General features: G+C 44.3%; 1 long non-coding RNA gene across 1 annotated transcript in view; it reads right to left on the reverse strand.

The window, feature by feature from the left end:
- Positions 1 to 4,788: 4,788 nt before the first annotated feature.
- Positions 4,789 to 24,681, reverse strand: part of LOC144753906 (uncharacterized) — a 468,864-nt gene continuing 448,971 nt past the window's right edge. The window contains exon 6 of the long non-coding RNA XR_013594594.1: positions 4,789 to 4,949. This is a non-coding gene — a long non-coding RNA (uncharacterized LOC144753906). The remainder of the gene's footprint in view (positions 4,950 to 24,681) is intronic.

Consider the following 24,681-nt stretch of genomic DNA (forward strand, 5'->3'; position numbering starts at 1 on the left):
GTTATTGAATGTTAGCGCGCTCATCCCAGACCTAGCCCCAGCAGCTGCTGGGCCTCTTTTCCCCTGTTGGGCCCCAGTTGTCCTGCTGGGCCCTGTCATTCTGTTCCTATGCAGGTTGTCCTGATCCTGTCCTTATGCTGTAATAAACCTGCAGAAACTCCTACTACCTCGAATCTTGACTCTTATTTATTGAGCTATCTGTTATGCTATAAGTCTAGTCAAAAATAGGGTATTATTTATTTATTTACCACATGTTTCAGAGATTAATTCATTGTTTATTTGCAGACACTGATGGAGTTATTGTGTTTCAGGACGATATTCTCATATTTTCTGACACTATCAAGGACCATTACGCAACTGTTGATAAAGTTCTATCTGTTTTGAATGCTAGAGGTATTACTATTCACCTTGATAGGTGCAAATTCTTTTCTTCTGATTTTGAATATTTAGGTCATCAGATTAATGGAAATTGTATTTTTCAAAACAAGGATCTTCTTTTGTCTATCAAAAATATGAATAATCCTCAAGATAAGGATCAGCTTAAATCCTTTTTAGGATTATGTGATTATTATTCAAGATTTGTTCCGAAGTTCTCTGATATAGGTCTTCTATTTGTAAAAAGGTAGGGCCGAATTCGACCAAGAACCCTTCAGTATTTGCCCGGCGTTAGTCGCCTCTCATACCATTCGAGATTACCAAACAAAGAGGCAGGCGCTGGAGACAGGAAGACGAGAAACAGGAGTTTATTCCGACGGAGCAGAACACGTCAAATCAGACAACAGGGTATCTTCTCGAGGTGCTCTAACCGCATCTCTGAGGCCTGGCCTCTTATACACAGGTTTATGGATTTATTACATACACTGCATCCGTAATGTTTCTTTGAAGGACAGAAAAGACATCTTCGGAATCCCCGGTCCAGGCCCGTTCCCACACACATCTACAGTAGAGTTCCCACCCCGATCTCAGCATGTGGTGGTTATCGCGCAGCTGGACATTCCGCTGGGAACAGGGATGTGTGTGATCAGTCGGATCTTCGGGGTGCGAAAGCATTGATTAATCCCCGCTCCTTTGATGTGAGGCGAGGTCCTACTGTAGGGGGCAATAAACTGCATCTGTTGGGCTAGGTGATGGCCTGGGATCAGGCCGGGCAATCGGGCAGGGAGGAAGAGGTTATCAAAAGGGCCTGTTCTTTGAATGAGATGAAAGAGCGAGGGGGTTCAGTACGGGATGTGGCTCGGAGACAGGGTCGCGTTAGAGGTGCGTTTATGGCCCAAGCAGGAGAGACCGGGGGGTGTCGGGGCGCGGGGGAATGCTTGCGAGGCCGGGGAGTGAGGGGGAGAGACGCGCAGGCTATTGGCAGTGGGCAGAGAGGCCACGACACACAAAATGGCTGCCACTTACGTGCATGATGGGGCCTAAAAGGGACAAGATGGCGTGGCCACTGTTTCACGATTTTCACTTTACTTTCAACAGTGGCTGTGGTGAACATAAATGAACGCCGCTTATAGATACCTAATTTTAGTCATTTTCCACATATTGAGATTGTTGCTTAAAAAAGGTACTAAATTCAACTGGACGAATGATCATTCAGAAGCTGTTATTGCCACAAAATCTGCTATTATTGGTTACAATCCTTTGTCTCCTTTTTCATCGTCTGCCACCAATGTTGTTACAGTTGATGCCAGTGCTATAGGTCTTGGTGCTGTGCTCAGTCAAATCAAAGCAAATAATAAAGTTACTATAGCCTTTGCTTCAAGACCTTTGCCTACTGCTGAATCAAAATACTCCACAATTGAAAGAGAAGCTTTGGGTTGCTCTTGGGCAGTCGAACATTTTAAAACCTATTTGTGGGGCAAGTCATTTAAACTTAAAACTGATCACAAACCTTTAATTTCTCTTCTTTCTAACAATGGTGTTCGGAAAGCATCTTCCAGGTTAGTTAGTATTTTGGCTAAATTGTATGAGTATAATTTTTAAGTCATATATATTCCTGGTTCTCAAAATTTAAGAGCTGACTGTTTGTCTAGGTTATTGTCTGATTCTCAAATCCCTAATCAGCTGAAAGTTTGGAAGAATGCGTGGTTGCATCTGTTGATGGTATGGTTCTTTCAATGTCTGAAGTTATCTCGACAGAGGAATGATCAAAAGCCATGTTTTTAGATGAAGAACTAAAAGTGGTGCGAAAATACATTGTTGAAGGATGGCCGTTAGAAAGAAGTCTTTCCAAGGAACTTGCTGTATTCTAGAAAGTTAGAGAAGAGCTTTCCATCAATGATACTCTCATTTTAAAAGGTGATTATTTTGCTCCTCCAGTTTGTATAAGAACACAACTCATGTCTATTGCTCATTTAGGTCAGTCTAGTAATATTAAAAAAGTTAGAGACTTATTTTGGTCGCCTTATATGGACAGTTGCATTATTGATTTTGTGAAAAATTGTCCTTTATGTGGTGATTCTGACAATCAATCAATCAATCACAAGATTTGTAAAGCGCACTACTTACCCGCGAGGATCTCAAGGCGCTGAGGGAGAGGGGGGTGTTGCCGCTACTGGTCGAATAGCCAGGTCTTGAGTCATCTCCAGAAGGTCAGCAGGTCTTGGGCCTGTCGTAGGTTGAGGGGAAGGGTGTTCCAGATCTTGGCGGCGCTGTGGGAGAAGGATCTGCCTCTGGTGGTGGTTTTCCGGATGCACGGGACGGTGGCCAGGGAGAGGTCGGCGGAGCGGAGGTGATGGTTGGGAACGTAGAAGGAGAGTCGACTGATGAGGTAGGCTGGGCTGGTCTTGTGGAGTGCCCTGTGTGCGTGGATCAGGAGTTTGAAGGAGATTCTCTTGTCGACGGGGAGCCAGTGCAGGTTTTTCAGGTGGCGATGTGGCTGTGGCGTGGAGTGTCGAGGATCAGGCGTGCCGAGGCGTTTTGGATCTGGTCTGTCTGGATCCACCTGTAGATCTTGCGGAGCATGCGGAGGGTGTTGAAGCAGGAAGAGGAGACTACGTTGACTTGCTTGGTCATGGTGAGCGTTGAGTCGAGGATGACTACCAGGTTGTGTGCATGGACGGTTGGTGTCGGGGGTGCCCCTAGTGACGAGGGCCACCAGGAGTCGTCCCGGGCTGATAGGTTGGAGCAGAGGGTGAGGATCTCCGTCTTGTCTGTGTTCAGCTTAAGACGGCTGCACTTCATCCAGTCAGCGACGGCTTTCATTCCTTCATGGAGGTTGGATTTGGCGGTGAGGGGGTCATTGGTGAGTGAGAGGATCAGTTGAGTGTCGTCAGCATAGCAGATTATGTTGAGGTCGTGCTGTGCGGGCAATGCGTGCGAGTGGAGCCATGTAGATGTTGAACAGTGTCGGGCTGAGGGAAGATCCCTGGGGTACGCCGCAGATGATGTCGGAGGCTTCGGATCGGAATGGGGGAGGCAGACGCTCTGGGGTCTGCCGGAGAGGAAGGAGGTGGTCCAATCCAGGGTCTTGTCTCGGATACCTGCGTCGTGGAGGCGTGTGTGCGGTGGCAGACAGTGTCGAAGGCGGTGGAGAGGTCCACGAGGATGAGGGCCGCCGTCTCGCCGTTGTCCAGCAGGATCCTGATGTCGTCTGTGGCAGCAATGAGGGATGTTTAGGTGCTGTGGTTGCTGCTGAATCCCGACTGGGAGGGGTCCAGGATGCCGTTATCTTTGAGGTAGCGGGTGAGCTGTGTGTTGACGATCTTCTCGATGACCTTAGCTGGGAATGGAAGCAGGGAGATGGGCTGGAAATTCTTGAGGTCGCTCGGGTCCGTCTTGGGTTTTTTGAGTAGGGCGTTGATCTCTGCATGTTTCCAGGTCACTGGGAAGGCCGCGGTCTCGAAGGAGAGGGTGATGACGTTGCGCAGGTAGGGTGCGATGGAGCTGCCGACTTTGTTGAAGATGTGGTGTGGAAAAGGGTCTGATGGGGAGCCGGAGTGGATTGTGCCCATGGTCTTGATTGTGTCCTTGGTGTTCACATTCAAAGTTTTGAAGTTACAACATTCAGATGTTGTGCAGGTTCAAGTTCCTGATAAGCCATGGGAAAAAATTGCAATTGATGTTCTAGGTCCTTACGAAGGAATCACAACAGAGAAATTATACATTTTAGTTGCCATTGACTTTTTCTCCAAGTGGGTTGAGTTTAAATGGGTCAGTAAATCTGATTCATTAACTGTCATTCATTTTCTTCAAGAAATTTAAAAAAAAGAAGGTTTACCATCAACAATTGTTTCTGATAATGGTTTTCAATTTACATCACATGTGTTTTCTACTTTTGTTAATAATGCTAATATTTTGCATATTAAGACTGCTCTTTACTCTCCAAACATGAATGGCCTTGTGGAAAGATTTAACAAAACCTTGGTGGAGGGTATTCAATTGGCCATTAAAAGTTTGTGTTGATGTTAATACTCATGTAGCGGAATTAGTTTGGTCTTATTTATGCACTCCACAGTGTACTACTAAATTTTCACCTTTGTTCTGTTAAAATGTAGAAAACCAAGACAAGAATTATCTCTTTCGTGGGCAAGATCTCTTGAAAATAATGTGGAAATTGATAAAACACACAAGTTGGCTAAACAAAACTGTTGTAATTCAAAATATTCTGTGTTTTCAAGACAATCGACTTTGCAAATTGGTGACAAAGATAAAATCAAACCTCCGGTATATGTTAAAAAAGGCCAGACAAAATTTTCTGATGTTTTTATTATACAGAAAATTAGTAAAACATCTGTTCTGTTAAATAATGGTCTTGGTGGAGTATTTTAAACTTGCCAAAGTCAATGTGACCAATTCAAAAACGTATGCATGTTCTTCCAGTCCAGATTTTTCTAGTGATTCGATTATTTTGGAAAAGGGAAAGGAGTCAAATGGTTCTTCTTTGGAAAATGTTGATAATTGTGTATCTTCTAATTCTTCCATTTCAGCTGATACCATGAGATAGAAGTTGTTGCCTAAGAAAGTCAAAGATTTTGCATTATATTAGTGGTATTCTTGCTTTTGTTTATTTCATCCTTCTTTGTGTTGTAAGGAAGGAAGATGTGTTATAGTAGAATTTTTGTTAGAATGTTCCTTATGATGTTCTGTTACTATGGGTGCATCTCTCTTCATCCTTGTGCTTTCTTTGTATTCCTTTGAATATTGGCTTTTGTTCCACATTCTGAAGAGCAGTTATTCCTCAGTTACACTGCGGCTCTTCAGGACGTGGATGCTCCAAGAAACGACACTTCAACTTATCAAGAGACTCTGTGAATTTTGTTCTACTACACAAGGTAAGTGTTTTTCTTTTTTTATGTTATTTTTCCTCGTTGTCATCTGTTGATCTCCGTTCACCCCCGCCCAACTGCGCTTACTACACCAGCTGCTCCTGCGAAGTTAAAGGGCCATAATACCTCCTTTTGTTCGTGAATCCTGTCTGGGAGCTATGTGGAGCCTCACAACTAGATTCAAATGCAACGGAAGGGAAACAAAGGCGCACAGCATGTCATTACTTCACAAGTACTTGAAATGCATAGTTTTGACTTTTTCCTGTATATAAGAGATATGCATTCACTGTAAGAATGTCAAATGTTATGGTCTGTCCTAATATTTATTCAAATAACAATTTAAATACCACTATTTTGTTTTATTTGTTTTATAGCACTACTCATCCCTATGCACTTAACATCACACACACACATATACATTGAAAATAAATCATATAAGTGTGCAAATCAATGTACATGGTGTGTTACATAAGACAGTAAGGGTTACAAGATGTAGGAGTCACATTTTTTTCATAGCTCACTGTGCTATATTAGAAGGATTACAATTTATAAACTGCAAGTAACATAAGGAGCTCTGTGTTAAAAGCAGTAGCCAATTTACCAATCTACATAACATTTAAATCTGTCATCTGCATGTTACATGATGTGCTTTGCAAGAGACACATAAACCCTCTATGCTACTTTGATTCAAAACTGGGACTAGACAAAAGCCAGATCTCTCCAGCAAATGTGATAACCACCAGAGTTCTCTTACCATTATTACTATGCCCTGAGATTTACTGGGCACATGAGGCTCTCTGTAGCGGGTGCCTAAACCCCACAACATTTTTAAAAATGCATAGTTTGCAACCAACTAAGCAGAACAGAGTTACTGCCTTGTTGTCAATTTCTTTGTGTCAGAATAAAAAAAAAAGTATCAGTTAAGGCCCAAATTTTGCATCAGGGTTATGACAAATGTTTGGCACAACCCAACGCAAAATCTCATTTAATAAATCTCATAATGCACTTAGAGGTAATCACGATAGACCTGTTAAACATTTATATGAGGTTTTAAGCTCTTATGTAACTTCTTGTGCTATCACTTCCTGTGATGCCACGTGCAGTGTCACACGATGTGATGTCACCTGTCATGATGGCACTTGCATACTAACTTGGCTGGTTCCCCCACTTCTTTTTTTTAGGACTTGTGCCCTGCTGAATAACCTACAGGAAATGGGGCTATTTAAAAGAAAGTTTCAGTTTTGGAAAATTTGAGTGAAAGCAGGCCGTTGTTCCCTGCACCGCTGTCTACTGTCCCTCAAGCTGCCAACATGATTCCCAAAAAAGAAAGGGCCAAAAAGGGACTCTTGTCCCTTTGGTAATGAGCAACCACCGCAACATGTTAGTCGGTACCCGGTCAATGGTTTGCAACTAGAATGACGATCATAAACCATTGATACACCAGAGTCGAAATCAGGGCTGGACTGGCTACCGGGCGTTTTGGTGTGCTGCCGAGCTGGGGACTAATTTCACCGCGGCGGGGCCTGATTTCGTTGATGAGGACCTGCGTGTGTTTTGAAATAAACAAAGCAAAACGAATTTTGTTCAGCACACGCAGGTCTCCATCAACGAAATCAGCCCCAGATGGGCAGCACACCAGAACGCCCGGTAGCCAGTCCAGCCCTGGTCGAGATCGCCATTTGGAAGGAAGGGGCAAAACATGCTCATTCCAAACAGCTGTTTCTAAACCCATTTAATGTTTGTGAAAAAATCCAAATTGTAAATCGGTTTAGCACATTAGAAAAAGCTTTTTTTACCATTCACAAAGTCTCTGATTCAGTGAATCACAGGGTTTGCCACCGGTAAAAAATCTTTGTATATCAGGCCCTTAAAAGGGCTGAAGTGCAGCCTGAAGCTCTACATAAAAACAAGTTATTAGTATTTTGTTTTAATGAAAGTTAATAATCACGATCATCTGTACTGCAAACAGAAATATGATTGTGAACATCGGGACACGTGCGGATGAAAGATTGTGAACCCCTTTAATACATACAACTAGGTGATCATGAGCACCTTTCTAGTTGGTAGCAGCTGTCGCTGAGAAATACCAGATTCACTTCCTCTTCCTCCATCTTGCTTTTCTCACCGACACACTTCCCCACCAGATTGTATCCTTGGGGAGTGTAGCTACCAGAGGTTAGAAACGCAACAGCACCTACAATGCATTAGGGAAGCATGAAAAACCTGCTACACCATGGACTGTCTCTGTGAAGGTAAGACATGCTGCAACTGGCAATGGATTGCAACCAAACTGTGTAGGGCAGTAAAGTTATTCTAGAGTCCCACTACAGCTGTTTGGAGATCTGCCTTAAGATGACCATCCTTGGGCATGCCTGGATCCATGACGTGGTTTGAGTGCTGAGTGTTTACTCTGGCTAGGGCCTAAGCTGAATATCCTGCAGTTCTGCTGGCCTGCCCTGCTTCTGATGGTAACGTAAGTGGTGCTAAAGACTCTAGACAATTGAAGAAGTCAAGAGACACTGATCTACAGACCCTAGAGGCCCTCTACACACATCATTGGTGATCAGAGCAGGGTATCCAAGGTCAAACTTTAAGTGAAATGCGTACCTGTCCTTCCTGTGCCTATGTTTGCTTGTTTTACTTCTGTGGGAGCACTCTACATTACCTCTTTCCTTTCCAAGTGTCAGTGCCCACCCATGCACTAATACATTTATGAACCTCAAACATAAAATGGTATTTGTACCATTTTATGTTTCTGCTTCTGCGAGAAAGCAGTGGGGTGACGCTCCGACGTCTACGTGGAGGAGCCGCCGCTAGCATGGCCAAGATAGCAGCCATGCACCCGTGATCGTCAATGGATTATGAGAGACATGCAGAGAAAATTAATGTTCCTAGAACCTTATCAGAACACAACATCCCTTGCCAAATACAACTATTTTGCATTTCAGTTGAGCAAAGTGACATGGAATGCTCACAAAAATCACTTTACATCTTTCATAGTAAAACCCTTTACATTTCTATCTTTGTGGCAGGACCTTTCCTCAACCCTCACGAATGGTGCAAAAAACTAAAAATCCTGCAGAGGTATTGGTGGCAGGAAATTAGACCCTAACAGGCGAATAAATACTTAATTTGCGAAGTTTTGCAGTGGGTTTTAGATAAAGACTATCTAGAGCTTTAATCTTTTAATAAAAAGAACCAATAACATTAGCGGGCACTGTTATTCAAATACAGGTCTTGGTTCATAGATGAAGAGATATAATTGCCGCTTGGGAAAAGGAATGACGGAAAGTCATTTTGCTACCAGGCCCATAACCAGTATATTTTTAGGGGGTCATGGCCCTCTGCTATAATCATACATTAAAGCTGTGCGCTATGGGTGTATTCTTTCACAACTACTTGTAGGGAAAAGGGTACAGCCTGCAAGGTTGTAAAGCACACACAACATTTTTGTGCATTTTTATTATTATTTTGATTGGTTGTACTACTAAATATTGATCCCCAAAATATCATGGTATAGGAATATCGAGGACAGACTATCGAAAGATAAGCGCATATAATGAAGTATAGATTTGCTATTCCTAATTCCACATCTGTGTATTTTAAAATATATTGCACATATTGCATATGTGAAGTAAGGTAGAGAAAATCTACACTTATTTGTCTATATTTTGAATTAAATATTCTGTCCTGTAGTGAGGGCGGGGTTCTGCTTTCCGGACCTAGATACCCTTTTGGGCACAAGGAGGCAACAATATGGTGAGGAGCGAGGGACGACAGGCGGGTACGTGAACCTGTCTGAGGTATCCTGAGCGCCTCCCCCTTCCATTCTCTGTATTCAAGAGTTTAACGATGATACTGGGCAAGGCACAGTCATAGCAGAGAGCTGTGGAGTACCTGGAAGGGTCATCTCACAGAGGATGAGAGGTGTTTTTTTACACTCTGGAAATATAGCAGCCTACAACCAAACAAACTGGTGTGGAGGTGGCTTGCACTAGAGCTGGGCAGGGCACCCGAAACATTGCAGAACTGTGGCATAGCCTGTGGCTGGGAAAAGATCCACGAGTGGGGGGAGGGGGGGAGGGGTGTGCACGCTCATGGTCCGCAGTTGAGACTTGCATATAATAGCAGTGACTGCCAGATTCAGGCTATTCCATCGTATGCAGTGTATATTTGAAGATCCACAGTAGCGCCAGTGGGATATTCCCGTTCTACCCCTCCTCTCTCTAACATCTCACGGCGAGAGACGTGTCACTGCGGTAAGCCTGTCAGGGAAGGTCTACCATATTCACAAATATATCCAAATAGGCAAGAAGAGGCCGATTAATCAGAGCACATTTGTCTTTGGTATACTAAGAAAGCAATCCAGACTTGTAATGTTGTGTCATTAAGGTTTTGAGAGAGCACAAATCTGAAAATGTAGAAGTGCACCATATTTACAAGCACGTAGTATTAGTTTAGTGTGGAATATACAAGAGTGTCAACTTATATAGAGGAAATATATGAGTGTTTAATTAGAATAGATGCACATATAAGTGTGAAAAACTAATGTAGAGGTTGTAGAAATGTTAAAATGATGTTGGAGTCACACGTTAGATGACTAAGTGAAACGAAATGTAATTCTGCAAACCATGAAAATGTATAGGCCACATGGCATTTCACAAGAAACGAAAGATGCTGCTACACTTTTAGTGACTTGGATTCTAATGTCATTTTACTGCAAAGTATTATTAAGCATGGAATTGAAGTATGTTTTAAATAGATGTGTTATATTTTAGTAATGTGTGTTAGTTAAAATACTGTTTAAATAAAGAAATTTAATGTGCATATTGCAGAGGCCCGTTTCATGTAATTTTAGTAGGCCTGAATAGATAAAGTCGTTTCTTTGATCTGCATGAGCTCGTTAAGGAGAAGTCGCACAGAGCACGAACGATAGGTCTGTTCAAGATGTTTTATGACTCTTAGATATGGTAGAGACTGGAATTTGGGGCCTACCGAGAGAGTGTCTGTTTGCAGGTGCAAGGGGAACTTAAATCAGAAATAATGAATAGGCCCTTGTTCAGAAGCGCCAGGCACAGGCCTGTAGGAGTCTTCAGGAATTTTAGGGGGTACCGCTTGGACGGAGAGAAGCCTGGGAAGCAAGGTCAACTTTAATGAAGAGTCCAGAGGAGCACCAGGACGGAATTTGCCGCTCAAAACTGCACCACGTGAGAGGCGTCTCAAGGGGCGTTCCTATTGGAAATGTGATTTTGTATTAGGGAAAGCACCCCGGGGTGGAGTTAGAGCAGATGATCTGAGGAGCCTAAGAGAGCGGATGGGTAGGCAGATAGAGAATTGAAAGACTTCGACTTTGAGACAAAGACTAAGGGAAGTGTGTGATCTTCTTTGGAAGTCACCACTGCTGACACCTTTTTAGGTAAAGATCTTGTTAAGTAGGGATGTCACTTAGTCTAGTGTAGGGACAGACTAACCTGTATTTTTCTTTTCTGTAAATGACTCTCAAGTTGCAACTCACAGCGATTCTTGCAACTCTAATGGTATTTGAGATATTTTTGATAATTTCCTTTTGTCGATTGAGAGCATTCAGAGAGTACCTTTTTATATTGATACCTGTATATCTTTTGAATCTTATTCTGAGATGTTTGTATCTCCAGATACTTTTGGCTTTAAATTAAACTTTTTAACCTTTTCCAGTGGTAAGTGGTTCTTTAGAGTGGTGTAAGTTCTTTCTTGATTAACCTAGTAGTGGATTGCCTTTTACTCAATGACAGGTACCAACGATTCAGTCGACCTGAGCTGGGATCTGGTAAGATAACAATAGACCAGAAATCCCGCGTTATCAGTTGGTAGCAGAGTGAGGATGGTTATCTTCTTGAGGAAGGTAATCTAGACTAGGTTAGTTTACCCCAAGGTCCCTAGAGTTCGAGAGGTGGCCTGCCGAAGAAGGCGCTGACGGAGAGAGAAAAGCAGCAGTATCGGACGAGAGTGAGTATAACAAGGGTCATGCGTGGACAGATTGCGGTGTTTTGTGTTGTATTTGTATTGTAATGTCTTGCGGAGTTGAATGCCTGTAGCGTGATTGTGAGAAGGTTGTGAGCGCGCGCAACCTGGTAAAATCTTAAGTTCGGGGGAGAGCTTAAGTGGTTCGGGTGTATCGAACATCCAGAGTAATTGTCGACCAGAGTAAGGGGGTCATGAGGTACCATTGACCGCCGCAGAACCGAGATAGGGGGAGTGCAAGAGTGAGTGTGTGAGTAACGGACGCGGGTCGAAAGTTACTGTGTGTAAGTAACCTATCAGAGAAGGCGATTGTCTGGACGTAAACGGAAAAGACATTTCGCCAGTTAAGGTGACAATTACAGATTGACTGTGGGCGTACAGTCAAAGAAAAGTGATCGCTTGGACGGAAGTAATCATTTTTCGAAGTATGAATGGGACGCATGCATAAACGCGGAGACGAGCTGAGAAAGGAGGGGTAACGCTGCGAAGAGGGACGAGTGATGTCAGCGAGAGTCGCGCTGAGATAGGGCGGTTAGTGAGGAGCCGCGACGCGATAGGACGTTTGGTGTGACGTCGGCAAGAGCCGCGACGGGATTGGGCGGCTGGTGTGACGTCAGGGAGAAGTCGCGTTCTGATAGGCCAGTTAGCGTGAACCGAGCTGAGATTGGTGGATTGTCATCGGGAAGTAAACAAACGCGGAGAAAATAGAAATATTGAAGGTTTTGAACATGAAGTGTTTTAAATGTTTGAGAGAGATTTTTAAGAGAAAAAGAAGGAACTCTTATTACGGGGAAGAGGCACCGCCAGAGGGTACACCAGCTTACTATATGACAGCGAATGTTGGCTTGCATACGATACTATGGATTAGTGAATGGAATAAGATTTCGGAAGGGAATGAAGAACTGACGTTTCCTATGTATGGAACGTTCAAGTTAGAGGCGTTACATCGGCTGAAATCAATTATGTCCTCATTGAATCCTCAGCCTAGACCAACCCAGTTCGAGGCCCTTAATGCGTGGCTTAGGGCGGCACACGACAGAAATATGAACAGGCGCCAAGACAGGTTGAAGCGATCAGTAAGGGCAGTGCGAGATGCCAAATGGGATGCGGACGCCAAGAGATGGAGGGTACAGGCTATTGAGGTGGATAAGTTATACCCAGTGAGAGAGGTGACAGGAGAACAGAGGCTCATGGAAGAGGATGAGGAGAGCGAGTCGGAGGACAACTTGATAAATAGGTTGCTAATAGATAGACCGCCTCCGAACGTTGGGAGAATGGAGGATAGGGGACTCGCAAGGGATGATGGGCCTGCCATAGAGGGATATGTACCACTCCCTATATCAGAGTGGACACCGCCCAAAAGAGAGGAGACACCTCAGCCTAGTACAGTACCGACAGTAGTCGGAAGGTTTGTGGTGCAGAAGGTACCGGAAACAGAGAGAGTTGAGTCCTATGGGTTGCCAGACGCTCTACAAGTACCCGTTACCATAGGTCCTATAGTATCGATTTACAACCCCGAGAGAGACAGAGAGGAAGAACAGATGAGGTTAGATAGAGAGAGAGCAGAAATGGAAAGGAGAAATAACACGACAAATGCCTGGAGACAATTGCCAGGACCAGTGACGTGGAGCACCCCATCTGATCTAACAGTGGGTCCCGCAGCAGAACAGGGGGGTCAGAGAGGACCGATGGACCTGAGGGGACCACGGCCGAAATCCTTTAAGGAGTTGAGGGCCGATTTGAGAGAATGGGAGGGGTCCACAGAAGCACCAACCAGCAGGCCAAGAACAGAAGCAGAATGGGGAAGCCGAGGCAACGGAACATTGTCTCACTGCGGGGCTAGTGCAAGTAGTCAGGAGTGGGATGGTAACAGGCCGGAGAGTAGAGGAGTTATACGTCATACTGACGGTGGGAATGAGCAGGAGAGACGTGAGAGAAGTACAAGATGTGGGGAGACGTCTCGTCTCATTCAAAGCGAGGGAGACCAGCGGACCCAAGAATACAGAGAGAGGTTTAGATGTACTCACCATGCACCTAATGAGAATGTACAGCACTGGAGTCGTGGGAGCATGGGGAACAGTGAAGGATCTTGCCATGGGTCGAGAGATCAGGGACCACCGGCAAATGACGAGGAAAGGGGGAATAACGGAATGTCATACCATGCATCTAGGGAAATCATGCAGGATGGGACTGGTGGGATTACGAGAAATGGGAAAGTGTTTCACCATACACCCAGAGAGGATGGAACTGCATGGGACCTGGAGAGGTGGGAACAAGGGAGGACTCCCCATAACTCGCCTGAGCCTAGACGTAGGACTCGGAGCTGGGATGGGAGAGATGTGAATGGACCCCCTAGAACTAGCATACTGAGAGCTGCAGTAAAGCCAAAAGACTCGATGTCACTAGCTTAAAATCTGACCTGGATGAGATAATAGATGGGACGTTAGCCTTAGAAAGGATTGATCTGTATGAACAAGATGAGTTACTGTTCATAGCAAAAGATGTTACCCGAAAGGCAAGAGCAACTCATGAGAAACTGTCTGGACTGGCAGACAAGTATATGGTAGACTTGTCCAGAACGAGGACATTACAGAGTAACCATAGGTTGCAGTATTCAGATCAAGACTTAGATGAGAAAAGAACTACAGGGTTAAAGACACACATAAGAGAACTGATAGCGGGAATAAGAGTGTGGAGAGATCTGGACAAGTGGGAAGAGAGATGGTCCAAACGGGGTACTGTCAGGAGAAGAACGAGTGTGATGTCTCCGGAGGGAAGGGTAATGCAGATGGAAGCATTTCCTTTGAGGGAAATATCGAATGGGAACTATGTACATGTGCCCTGGAGTAGAGGAGATTTGGCTGCATTTACCAACTCATTTCCGAAGTTAAGGGACAATCCGGTTGAGTGGTATAAGCAGGTAGAAAGGTTTGTAAAAATCTCGAAGGTATTGTGGATTGATTTAAACACCTTGTTTGACATTGTGGTGCCAGGAGATTTGTGGACAGCATGCAAGACTAGTGTCGAGTGGCCAACGGTAGAACCAGAAAGGAATGCTGCCACAAATGGACCGTCTGAAATTGTAATGTTGAAATATGAAAGAGTAATAACTTGGTTGAAGGAAAAGGTCCCACCACAAGACATAGATTGGGTAAAAATAGACCGAACAAGACAGGAACCCAAGGAGACAGTTCATGAGTTTTATGAGAGATTGCTGAAAACATTCAAACAATACAGTGGACTCGATGTAATGGACCCCAAGGATATAGGACAGTTTGTGTCAAAGTTTGTATTGGGGTTGAGACCTGATATTTGTTTGATGATTCAGCAACATTTGATTTGTTGGCAAAACAGACCATTAGATGAGATTTTGAGGTATGCCAGGTACTGCAGCGATGAAATAGATTCCAAAGCAAAGAAGCTAAAAGAGAAGCTGATGGTAGTACAGATGCAGTCAGCTGGAAAGGGCGGACAGCAGCAGCAGGGTACAGGGACAATGAGACGGAAATCAACCAATCAGAATAAGAACAGTGAGGAAAGCATGGGACCTAGAGTTGACATTGCTACGTTAAAGAAAACGACAAAGTGCCACCAGTGTCAGCAGGTGGGGCATTGGAGACGCGAGTGTCCCTATAACCCTGAGAATGGGGAACTAGAGCAAGAGGAAGAGGTTCCAGAGGTTCCAGTTCAAGGGGTACCAGTGCCGAGAATCAAGGTGGCCAAAGGGGGGACTTCGGCTCCACGAGCTCAGTTTCCGCAGCCACCAAAGATTTCAACCGGGGGAAAGGTTTTTAGACAAATGCCTCTTTTCATAGACGAGGAAAAAAGTTATTACATTGATCCATTGACTGGCCAACGTGTAAGCAAAGAAGAGGACTGTACCCTCGGGGCAGTTCTGGAAGTGGATCAAAGAGGACCGTTTGTTGAGGCTGAAGTGGCAGGGTGTCCTATGACATTCTTGGTGGATACTGGAGCTACTCGATCAACTTTGAGGTCAGCAGTGGTTCCGGATCTAGCAATGTCGGGGGAAACAATTCAGGTGGTAGGAGTCGCAAACAAGAGAATGACTAGCCCTTTGACGGAACCAGTGTCAGTAAAGATTGGAAATTATATGAATGAACATCAATTTGTAGTATGTGATTCAAGTCCTGTGTGTTTGTTAGGAAGGGACTTATTGTGCAAACTAAATTGTACCATATACTGCACGCCTCAGGGAGTAGAGGTAGAAACGACAGATGATGATGCTACCTTCAAAATTGTGAACTCCAGAACATGCATAGAACTGTATCCTACTCTAACTGTGGAGGATCTTCCTTGGGACTTACGCGAGGCAGTATCATCAGAAGTATGGGATTTTACAGGAGAAGAGATAGGATTGGTCAAAGGGGTAGAGCCAGTGAAGATTATAGTGAAACCAAATGTTGATTATCCAAGAACGCCACAATACAAGCTGTCCCAAGAAACGATTGCAGGAATAAAGCCCGTGATCGACTCCATGATTAAACAGGGAATACTGAAAGAAATCGTGGGAAGTCCATGCAACTCCCCGATTATGGGTTTGCAGAAACCTAGTGGGAAATTTAGAATAGTACAGGACCTACGAAAGATTAATAAAATTGTTGTATGTTGTCCAGTGGTACCGAATCCATCAGTAATACTGTTTCAGATACCATTCCAAGCTGAGTGGTTCACAGTGATAGATCTTTGTCAGGCTTTCTTTTCAATCCCATTAGACGAAGAGAGCCGGTATCTTTTCGCGTTTAAAATGGAGAATCGCGTCTTAACATGGTGTAGAATCCCACAAGGGTTCACAGATAGCCCATCAATCTTTAATCAGTTACTGAAAAAGAATCTTGAAAGTCTGGTACTGCCCCAGAATTCGGTTCTGGTCCAGTATATAGACGACCTACTTGTTGCGTCAGAAACGGAAGAGGCTTGCAAGGAAAACACCATCGCCTTGCTGAACCATTTAGCTGAAAATGGACACAAGGTGTCTCCGAGTAAATTGCAGTACTGTCTGACAGAAGTACAGTACTTGGGTCATCGGATAGAAAAGGGAAAGCGTAAGGTGTCACCAGATAGAATAGAGGCAATCATGAAGATGAACTCGCCTACAACACAGAGAGAAGTTAGGATGTTTCTAGGAATGGTTGGTTATTGCCGACAGTGGATAGCTAACTTTTCACTGAAAGCAAAACCCTTACAGAAACTGACGCACAAGGAGGTGAGTGATCTGGTACCATGGGACAATGAGTGCTTGATGATGTTCCTACAGCTGAGAGATGACTTGTGTCGTGCTCCGGCTCTGGGGATGCCGGACTATGAGAGGCCATTTTCCCTCTATTGCTGCGAAAGGGAGGGCTGTGCTTTGTCAGTCTTAGTGCAAGTACATGGGAATGCCCGTAGACCAGTTGCATACTTTTCGGCTACTCTAGATCCAGTAGCCGCAGCGTTGCCCGGATGTCTCAAATCCGTTGCTGCAACAGGTGTCAGCATTGAGCGTTGTGAAAGCATAGTGATGGGACACCAGTTAGTGGTGTATGTACCTCATTCTGTGGAACTGTTAATGACCAGGACCAAGACCCAGCACTTGACCAACAGTAGGCTCACGCGCTATGAGCAAGTTATTCTTGCTGCAGAGAACGTGACCCTTAAGAGGTGCTCTGTCTTAAATCCTGCTACTCTGATGCCACTTCCTAATGACATAGAAAGCGAAGACTGTGAAGATCACGATTGCCTTGATGTGACTGAACTATGCACGAAGCCCAGACCAGATATTGTGGATGAACCATTGATCGACCCGATCAAATTTACTTTGTCGATGGTTCATGTTTAAGAGACGATACTGGTCGGTTGAGAGCAGCTTATGCTGTTTGCACCATTACTGGAGTTGTGGAAGCCGCTTGCCTGGAAGGAGTATACTCCGCTCAGGTAGCAGAAATTGTTGCATTGACCCGTGCCTGTATAGCAGGTAGCAAAATTAGAGTCACCATCTATACTGATAGCCAATATGGTTTCGGTGTAGTTCATGATTTCGGGCAATTGTGGTCTCAGAGGGGTTACATGACCTCCTCTGGTTCGCCAATCAGAAATGGAGAATTTGTGCGGCTGTTGTTAGAAGCATTACAGGGTCCAGCTGCAATAGGAGTTGTAAAGTGTGTAGCTCATACGAAAAATTCGGATTTTGTGTCACAGGGAAACAGATATGCAGATGAAGTTGCCCGCTATTGTGCGGAGCATGATTACTTTTTCACGGAGGTGGAAGTAAGTGGGGCTCAGGAAAGGACAGAATTGAGCATGATGTTAGAGACAGTTGATACTTGGGAAGATTTGAAACAAATGCAAGACAATGCACCTGAATCTGAGAAGCAGGCGTGGGAAACAGCAGGGTGTGTGAGAAGCGAAATGGATTTTTGGATTTCAGCAGATGGAAGGGCTGTGTTACCTGAGGAGTTAGCGAGTCCAATGGCACGACAGATACATGGTCCAGTGCATTTGGGAAGGGATGCCATGCTGAGGGTGTTCAGGCAGACTTGGTATTGCCCAAAGTTTAGGATTGCAGCAGAAGCAGTGTGTAAGCGATGTGTCACTTGTCAGCAGTTGAACATAGGGAAAAGAACACCAGTTACACTGAGTCACATTGGGAGGTCTGGGGGGCCTTTCAACAGAATGCAATTAGATTTTATTGAGATGCCAAGGGTCAACCGCCTTAGGTATGTTCTGGTGGTAGTATGCATATTTTCCAGATGGGTTGAAGCGTACCCTACACGCAGGTGCGATACACTCACAGTAGCAAAATTGTTGCTTAGAGAGTTGATACCGCGCTTCGGGGTGCCTGCCTCTCTGGAATCGGACAGAGGGACACATTTTAACAGCGAAGTTGTGAAGATGCTTTGCTCTGCATTGAATATTGATCAGAAATTGCATTGTAGCTATCGACCAGAGGCCTCAGGTATCGTGGAACAGATAAATGGGACGTTGAAATGTCGAATTGCTAAAGTGTGTTCATCAACTTCCCTAAGTTGGCCTGATGCTCTTCCTTTGGTCCTTATGAGCATGCGTAGCACACCCGACAGGAGGACAGGTCTCTCTCCACATGAGGTGTTGATGGGGAGGGCAATGAGACTTCCAACTATCCCCACAGCTGCATTACTGAATATTACAGATGACCTGATCCTGGATTACTGCAAGGGGTTATCTGACGCCATTCATTCTGTGTCTCTTCAGGTACAGGCCGCAGAAGTTCCAGCTTCAAGAAATCAGTGCCACGACCTGTGCCCAGGGGACTGGGTGCTGGTGAAGAAGCACGTCCGGAAGAACTGCTTGGACGTGCGCTGGAAGGGGCCTTTCCAGATAGTCCTAATCACTAACACCGCCGTGAAGTGCGGAGGACTGCCAAATTGGATCCACGCTTCCCATACTTGCAAACAGCTCCTCTCACAGACAAAAATCCAGTGGTGGAGGAAGAATCACAAGAGGGGACCAGCCAAGCTGTGGGGGTGTCTGAAGAAGTTGGGAGTGTAACAGATCCAGAAGAAGAAGGAAGACAGAACGGCAGTGAAACTGAAGTTGCTACAGAAGAAGAAAGCTGTTGTGAAACAAATTCAGAGACAGAGCAAGTTCAGAGCGATCCAGAACTGAGTGAACGGACAAGAAATAGGAGAACAAGGCGTGGAGCGGCTACCTGGCCTGAAAGAAAAAGGAGGCCAAGCTTGAAGCCAGCTCGAGAGGAAACTCTTGCTCCTATAGCCGAAGACTCAGATCCAGAAGAAAGTGTACCAGGACAAGAGCAGGAAGGTCCGAGAAGATCAAGGAGGGTGCGAGTGCCTTGCAGAAGATACGCTACTCCTGAGTGGACCTACCTCTCTACAGATGTCCTCAGCGGGACGCAGAACTGGGAGGGTGAGGGAAGTGACCCTGACCAGAACTGACCCGATCATCACAGTGGAAGTAAGGTTCCTGTTACCAGGATTGGAGGTCGAAAGACTGCTGACACTCAACATCGTCTATCCTCCTCTCCTGAGCGGAATAAGAAAATTGATCTTTGAGACTGTTGAATTTCCGTGTTGCTGTTCAAGGTGTCCAATACTGGAGGGAGTCCTTCTTCGTATGGAAATATTTGAGCTAGTGGTGGAAGCTCTGGGAACACGCATAGTTTCGGACTGTTAAAGACTTTGTAAAGAACTTTGTAAATATTGATTGAAAGATAACCTAGCGCCGAGTGGAAGAAGAAAGAATTAGGGACTTCCCTTTTAGTGGATGGAGAAGGGCTAGGGTTGCCTATTGCTACAGAACTCAGAGACTGTTTCTGCAGAGGGGATTTTTCAGTTTCCAGGAGGTGTGGTTCGAAAGATTGGAGAAGCAAAGCAAAGAGACTTGTGCTGTGAAAGAAAACCAGAACTACACTGTTTTGAGACCATGGAGGCTGGCAACCCGAACCGCAGGGCAAAATGCATAATAGGCACACTTTTAGGGGTAGTGATTTCTCTTATAGTTTTAGTAGTTACTGTATCATATATAGTGGGACATGAAAATGATGTGAAAATAGAAAAAGAAGCAAAAAGTGTACCAACACAGAAGCCTCCTATGATTGGTAAACAGGGGGAAAATACAGCGAAAGAGAAAACTTTATTAGATGCTGAAATAAAAAGATTACATGCAGATGAGTCACAGGGGAATTTTAAAACGAATGCTTATGCCAAATTGCTTTATGAATATATTGATGTTATGGAGGCGAAGAACTGCTACGTCTGTATGCAGTTGCCAGCTTCTGTAGATGAAGGCATCAGATACCATCATCTTCCATTGACCTATGGAATCTCATGTAGTTTGTTGCTGAGCATATTTTATGAACGAGAGGGGTTTGAGTATTATTTTTCGAATTTTGATTCGGTACTGCCAGAGGTGCCGAATTATAAACATCTAAACAAGTGGGATTATTATAAGTGTGAGGACAGGTTACAGAAATTTTTCATTCCATGGAAAACATTAGATACTTCACATGCCCGAAGAAATAATTTGACTTGTAAAGTGTCAGAAATTGAGAAAAAGTTTATAGGGCAGGTGGATGATCGATATAGGAGACAAAAGATCCTAAAAGCTTCAGGACAATGGAAAACAGATTGGACCCGGGAAGAAAGAGAACACCAAAGAAAGGGTAGCAGTGGTCCAATAGCTTTAGATCGGGAGAAAAGGGGAGAGCTATGTATACACAGAAGTCGAACATATTATGAGAATGTGTTTGTAGGAGAAGTTCATTGTGAACATGCTTTCCAATTAGAGTACTATTCTAAGGATTTCCTGAAGGAGAGGCAGGTGATCCCAAATGTATATTTTGTCTGTGGAAGAAATGCATATGTGAAACTACCAGATAATTGGTATGGATCATGTTATTTAGCAATTGTCTTCCCCAAAATATACCATGCTGAGAACATAGAAACTAAAAAGAGAGAAACATCAGCTAGAGGAAGAAGGGGTGTAAGCGCTGAGGAGGTAGTTGGAGATGTATTTGGTGCTATGTTTCCTATTTTAGGGATAGCACTAAATGATGTTAAGATAAGAAGATTGGCAACAGTTGTAGATAGGTTGTCCGCCAGTACTGCTAGATCTTTAATGCTGGTGGAGGGAGAGATGCAATCGATAAGGGCAATGGTTCTTCAGAACCGACTTGCTCTAGACGTTCTGTTGGCCAAAGAGGGCGGAGTCTGTAAGGCTTTGAAGGTCCAGGAATGTTGCACTTACATTCCAGACAATTCAAAACCGCTTGAAAAGTACATTCGAAACATTACTGAAATACATAATGAGATAGAAGATTTGACTAAAGTAACAGTGTGGGAAAAGGTAGGTCAAGGAATGGGTAAAGTTGGAGGTTGGTTTGCCAACCTGGGAAAGAATATCATTTGGTACATATTGAAACCTATCATCATAATAGTGATTTGTATAATCTCTTTGTGGGGATTGGTGAAACTGTACAAATGGTATAGAGCAAACAGGTTGCAAAGATCTATGCGAGAGCAGGGGAGGAGATTAGCTGCGATGCAGGAGAATCAGTACCGGAGTCTGAGGGCTCTAGAGGAGATGAAACGAGGGAAGATTGCAACGACTTCAGTTTGATACTTTGTACCTTAGAGAGGGTGTTGTGATGATGATGACTACTGTAAGTCATCAAAGGGGGGATTGAGAGAGCACAAATCTGAAAATGTAGAAGTGCACCATATTTACAAGCACGTAGAATTAGTTTAGTGTGGAATATACAAGAGTGTCAACTTATATAGAGGAAATATATGAGTGTTTAATTAGAATAGATGCATATATAAGTGTGAAAAACTAATGTAGAGGTTGTAGAAATGTTAAAATGATGTTGGAGTCACACGTTAGATGACTAAGTGAAACAAAATGTAATTCTGCAAACCATGAAAATGTGTAGGCCACATGGCATTTCACAAGAAACGAAAGATGCTGCTATACTTTTAGTGACTTGGATTCTAATGTCATTTTACTGCAAAGTATTATTAAGCATGGAATTGAAGTATGTTTTAAATAGATGTGTTATATTTTAGTAATGTGTGTTAGTTAAAATACTGTTTAAACAAAGAAATTTAATGTGCATATTGCAGAGGCCCGTTTCATGTAATTTTAGTAGGCCTGAATAGATAAAGTCGTTTCTTTGATCTGCATGAGCTCGTTAAGGAGAAGTCGCACAGAGCACGAACGATAGGTCTGTTCAAGATGTTTTATGACTCTTAGATATGGTAGAGACTGGAATTTGGGGCCTACCGAGAGAGTGTCTGTTTGCAGGTGCAAGGGGAACTTAAATCAGAAATAATGAATAGGCCCTTGTTCAGAAGCGCCAGGCACAGGCCTGTAGGAGTCTTCAGGAATTTTAGGGGGTACCGCTTGGACGGAGAGAAGCCTGGGAAGCAAGGTCAACTTTAATGAAGAGTCCAGAGGAGCACCAGGACGGAATTTGCCGCTCAAAACTGCACCACGTGAGAGGCGTCTCAAGGGGCGTTCCTATTGGAAATGTGATTTTGTATTAGGGAAAGCACCCCGGGGTGGAGTTAGAGCAGATGATCTGAGGAGCCTAAGAGAGCGGATGGGTAGGCAGATAGAGAATTGAAAGACTTCAACTTTGAGACAAAGACTAAGGGAAGTGTGTGATCTTCTTTGGAAGTCACCACTACTGACACCTTTTTAGGTAAAGATCTTGTTAAGTAGGGATGTCACTTAGTCTAGTGTAGGGACAGACTAACCTGTATTTTTCTTTTCTGTAAATGACTCTCAAGTTGCAACTCACAGCGATTCTTGCAACTCTAATGGTATTTGAGATATTTTTGATAATTTCCTTTTGTCGATTGAGAGCATTCAGAGAGTACCTTTTTATATTGATACCTGTATATCTTTTGAATCTTATTCTGAGATGTTTGTATCTCCAGATACTTTTGGCTTTAAATTAAACTTTTTAACCTTTTCCAGTGGTAAGTGGTTCTTTAGAGTGGTGTAAGTTCTTTCTTGATTAACCTAGTAGTGGATTGCCTTTTACTCAATGACAGGTACCAACGATTCAGTCGACCTGAGCTGGGATCTGGTAAGATAACAATAGACCAGAAATCCCGCTTTATCAGTTTCAACCTTAATAATACTTGTGGCAATCTCGGAAACGTGGTTAGATGCTGACTCCGATCCTGATGTCATCGAGGCTCTCCCGGAAGGCTATTTGATGGTGAGGCTAGACCGGCCTATAGGTAGAGGGGGGGAATAGCTATTATTTTTAAATCTCCATTGCGCTGTCAACTTGAACAGCTAACGGTAATGGATAGTGAGGCAGGTGCTTTTACTATTAGGGTTAATGATGGCATGACGCTAAAAGGGTTCCTGATCTACAGACCCCCTGGCCCTTACACCCGGTTCTCGGATAGCTTGGTGGAGGGGATTACGGAGGCTGCCCTACGTAGGGATAAATTCCTTATTTTAGGTGATCTAAATATGCACTTTGAAGATCCTTTGGATAAAGGGGCGGCAGGTCTTTGCCAGGATCTGCAGTCATTACAGTTTGATCTGAGAGTAAGGACCCCTACGCATCAGCAGGGCCATCTTTTAGACCCAATATTCGCAAATTGGGAGGAAGTGGTGGCAAATACCCCTGTCCCGGTTCCTAGGTCGGACCATTTTCTGGTTCCCTTTGCGATGTGCATTCCGGGAAATAGAATATTGGAACGGCCACCCCCTAACTACCCAAGCCGGAAATGGGCAAAATTCTCACAGGTTAAGTTCAATGACGCATTAACCATAGGAGGAAGACCGGGTGGGATGGATGCAGAAACTGCTAGGTGTAACCTTGATGAACGCATAATAGAGGCTCTGGATAGTACGGCCCCACTCTGCCTGACCAATTCTGAGCGGCGTGCACAGAAAACAGCTCCCTGGTATAACGATGATTTGCGCCTAGCTAAGGCGGAATGCAAACGTCTGGAAAGGCAGTGGAGGATGGCCTTTCTGAGCCAGGCCAAACAGGAGTACATAGCTAAGAGGAGGGCCTATCATGGACTCATTCGAAGGGCAAAAGCAGCCTACTTTGCTAGGAGAATTGGGGATGCGGAAAACTCCGCAAAGGAGCTGTTTAAAATATATAAGGCTATCTCCTCAGTCAAGTCCTCCACTGTTCCCGTGAACTGCTCAGCTGACTCATGTAACCGGATTGTGGAATTTTTCTCTGCTAATGTGGTTAAGATCAGCTCATCCTTTCCGGGACAAACTAAAATGGGGTCTGAGTTTTTGGAAGCCGAAAGGGAAGTTAGGGGACTATATGCTCTTGAGAACTTTACTACCCCTCCCCCAGATGCATTAAAACAGATCTGTAGATCGATACAATCAGGCTCCCCTAGGGACCCTGCCTCACCGAAGCTACTCATAGAGAGCCTATCAATCCTGGAGCCCTATGTCAGACACCTGCTGGATGTATCCTTCAGGACGCACACGGTACCTGAAGGGTGGAAATAGGCGGTAGTGCTTCCTCTCCAGTAGAAACCCAATATTAGCTTTGAGAAAATGGAAAATTTGCGCCCTATCTCATTGTTACCCTGCCTGGCTAAAGTGGCGGAGAAGGTCGTGAACATCCAGCTGATGAAATTTGTGGAGGAAGCCAATCTGCTACATGCTACTCAGTTTGGTTTCAGACCCCGCCATTCTACTGAATCTGCTCTGTTAATGGCTGTTGAGACCATCAGACAGGGAGTGGATGAGGGCCAAACCATGGCCTTGATCCTCCTGGATCTGAGCGCAGCATTCGACACTGTAGCACATTACACCTTGCTGCAGTGTCTGAATGAGGGTGGGATCTCAGGTGCTGCGCTGAAATGGATTCAATCCTTCCTGTCTGATCGGGGCTTCCAGGTTAGGCAGGGGGATTGTTACTCCAGAG

Source organism: Lissotriton helveticus, chromosome 5_1 (assembly GCF_964261635.1).
Source record: "Lissotriton helveticus chromosome 5_1, aLisHel1.1, whole genome shotgun sequence".
Classification (NCBI taxonomy): domain Eukaryota; kingdom Metazoa; phylum Chordata; class Amphibia; order Caudata; family Salamandridae; genus Lissotriton; species Lissotriton helveticus.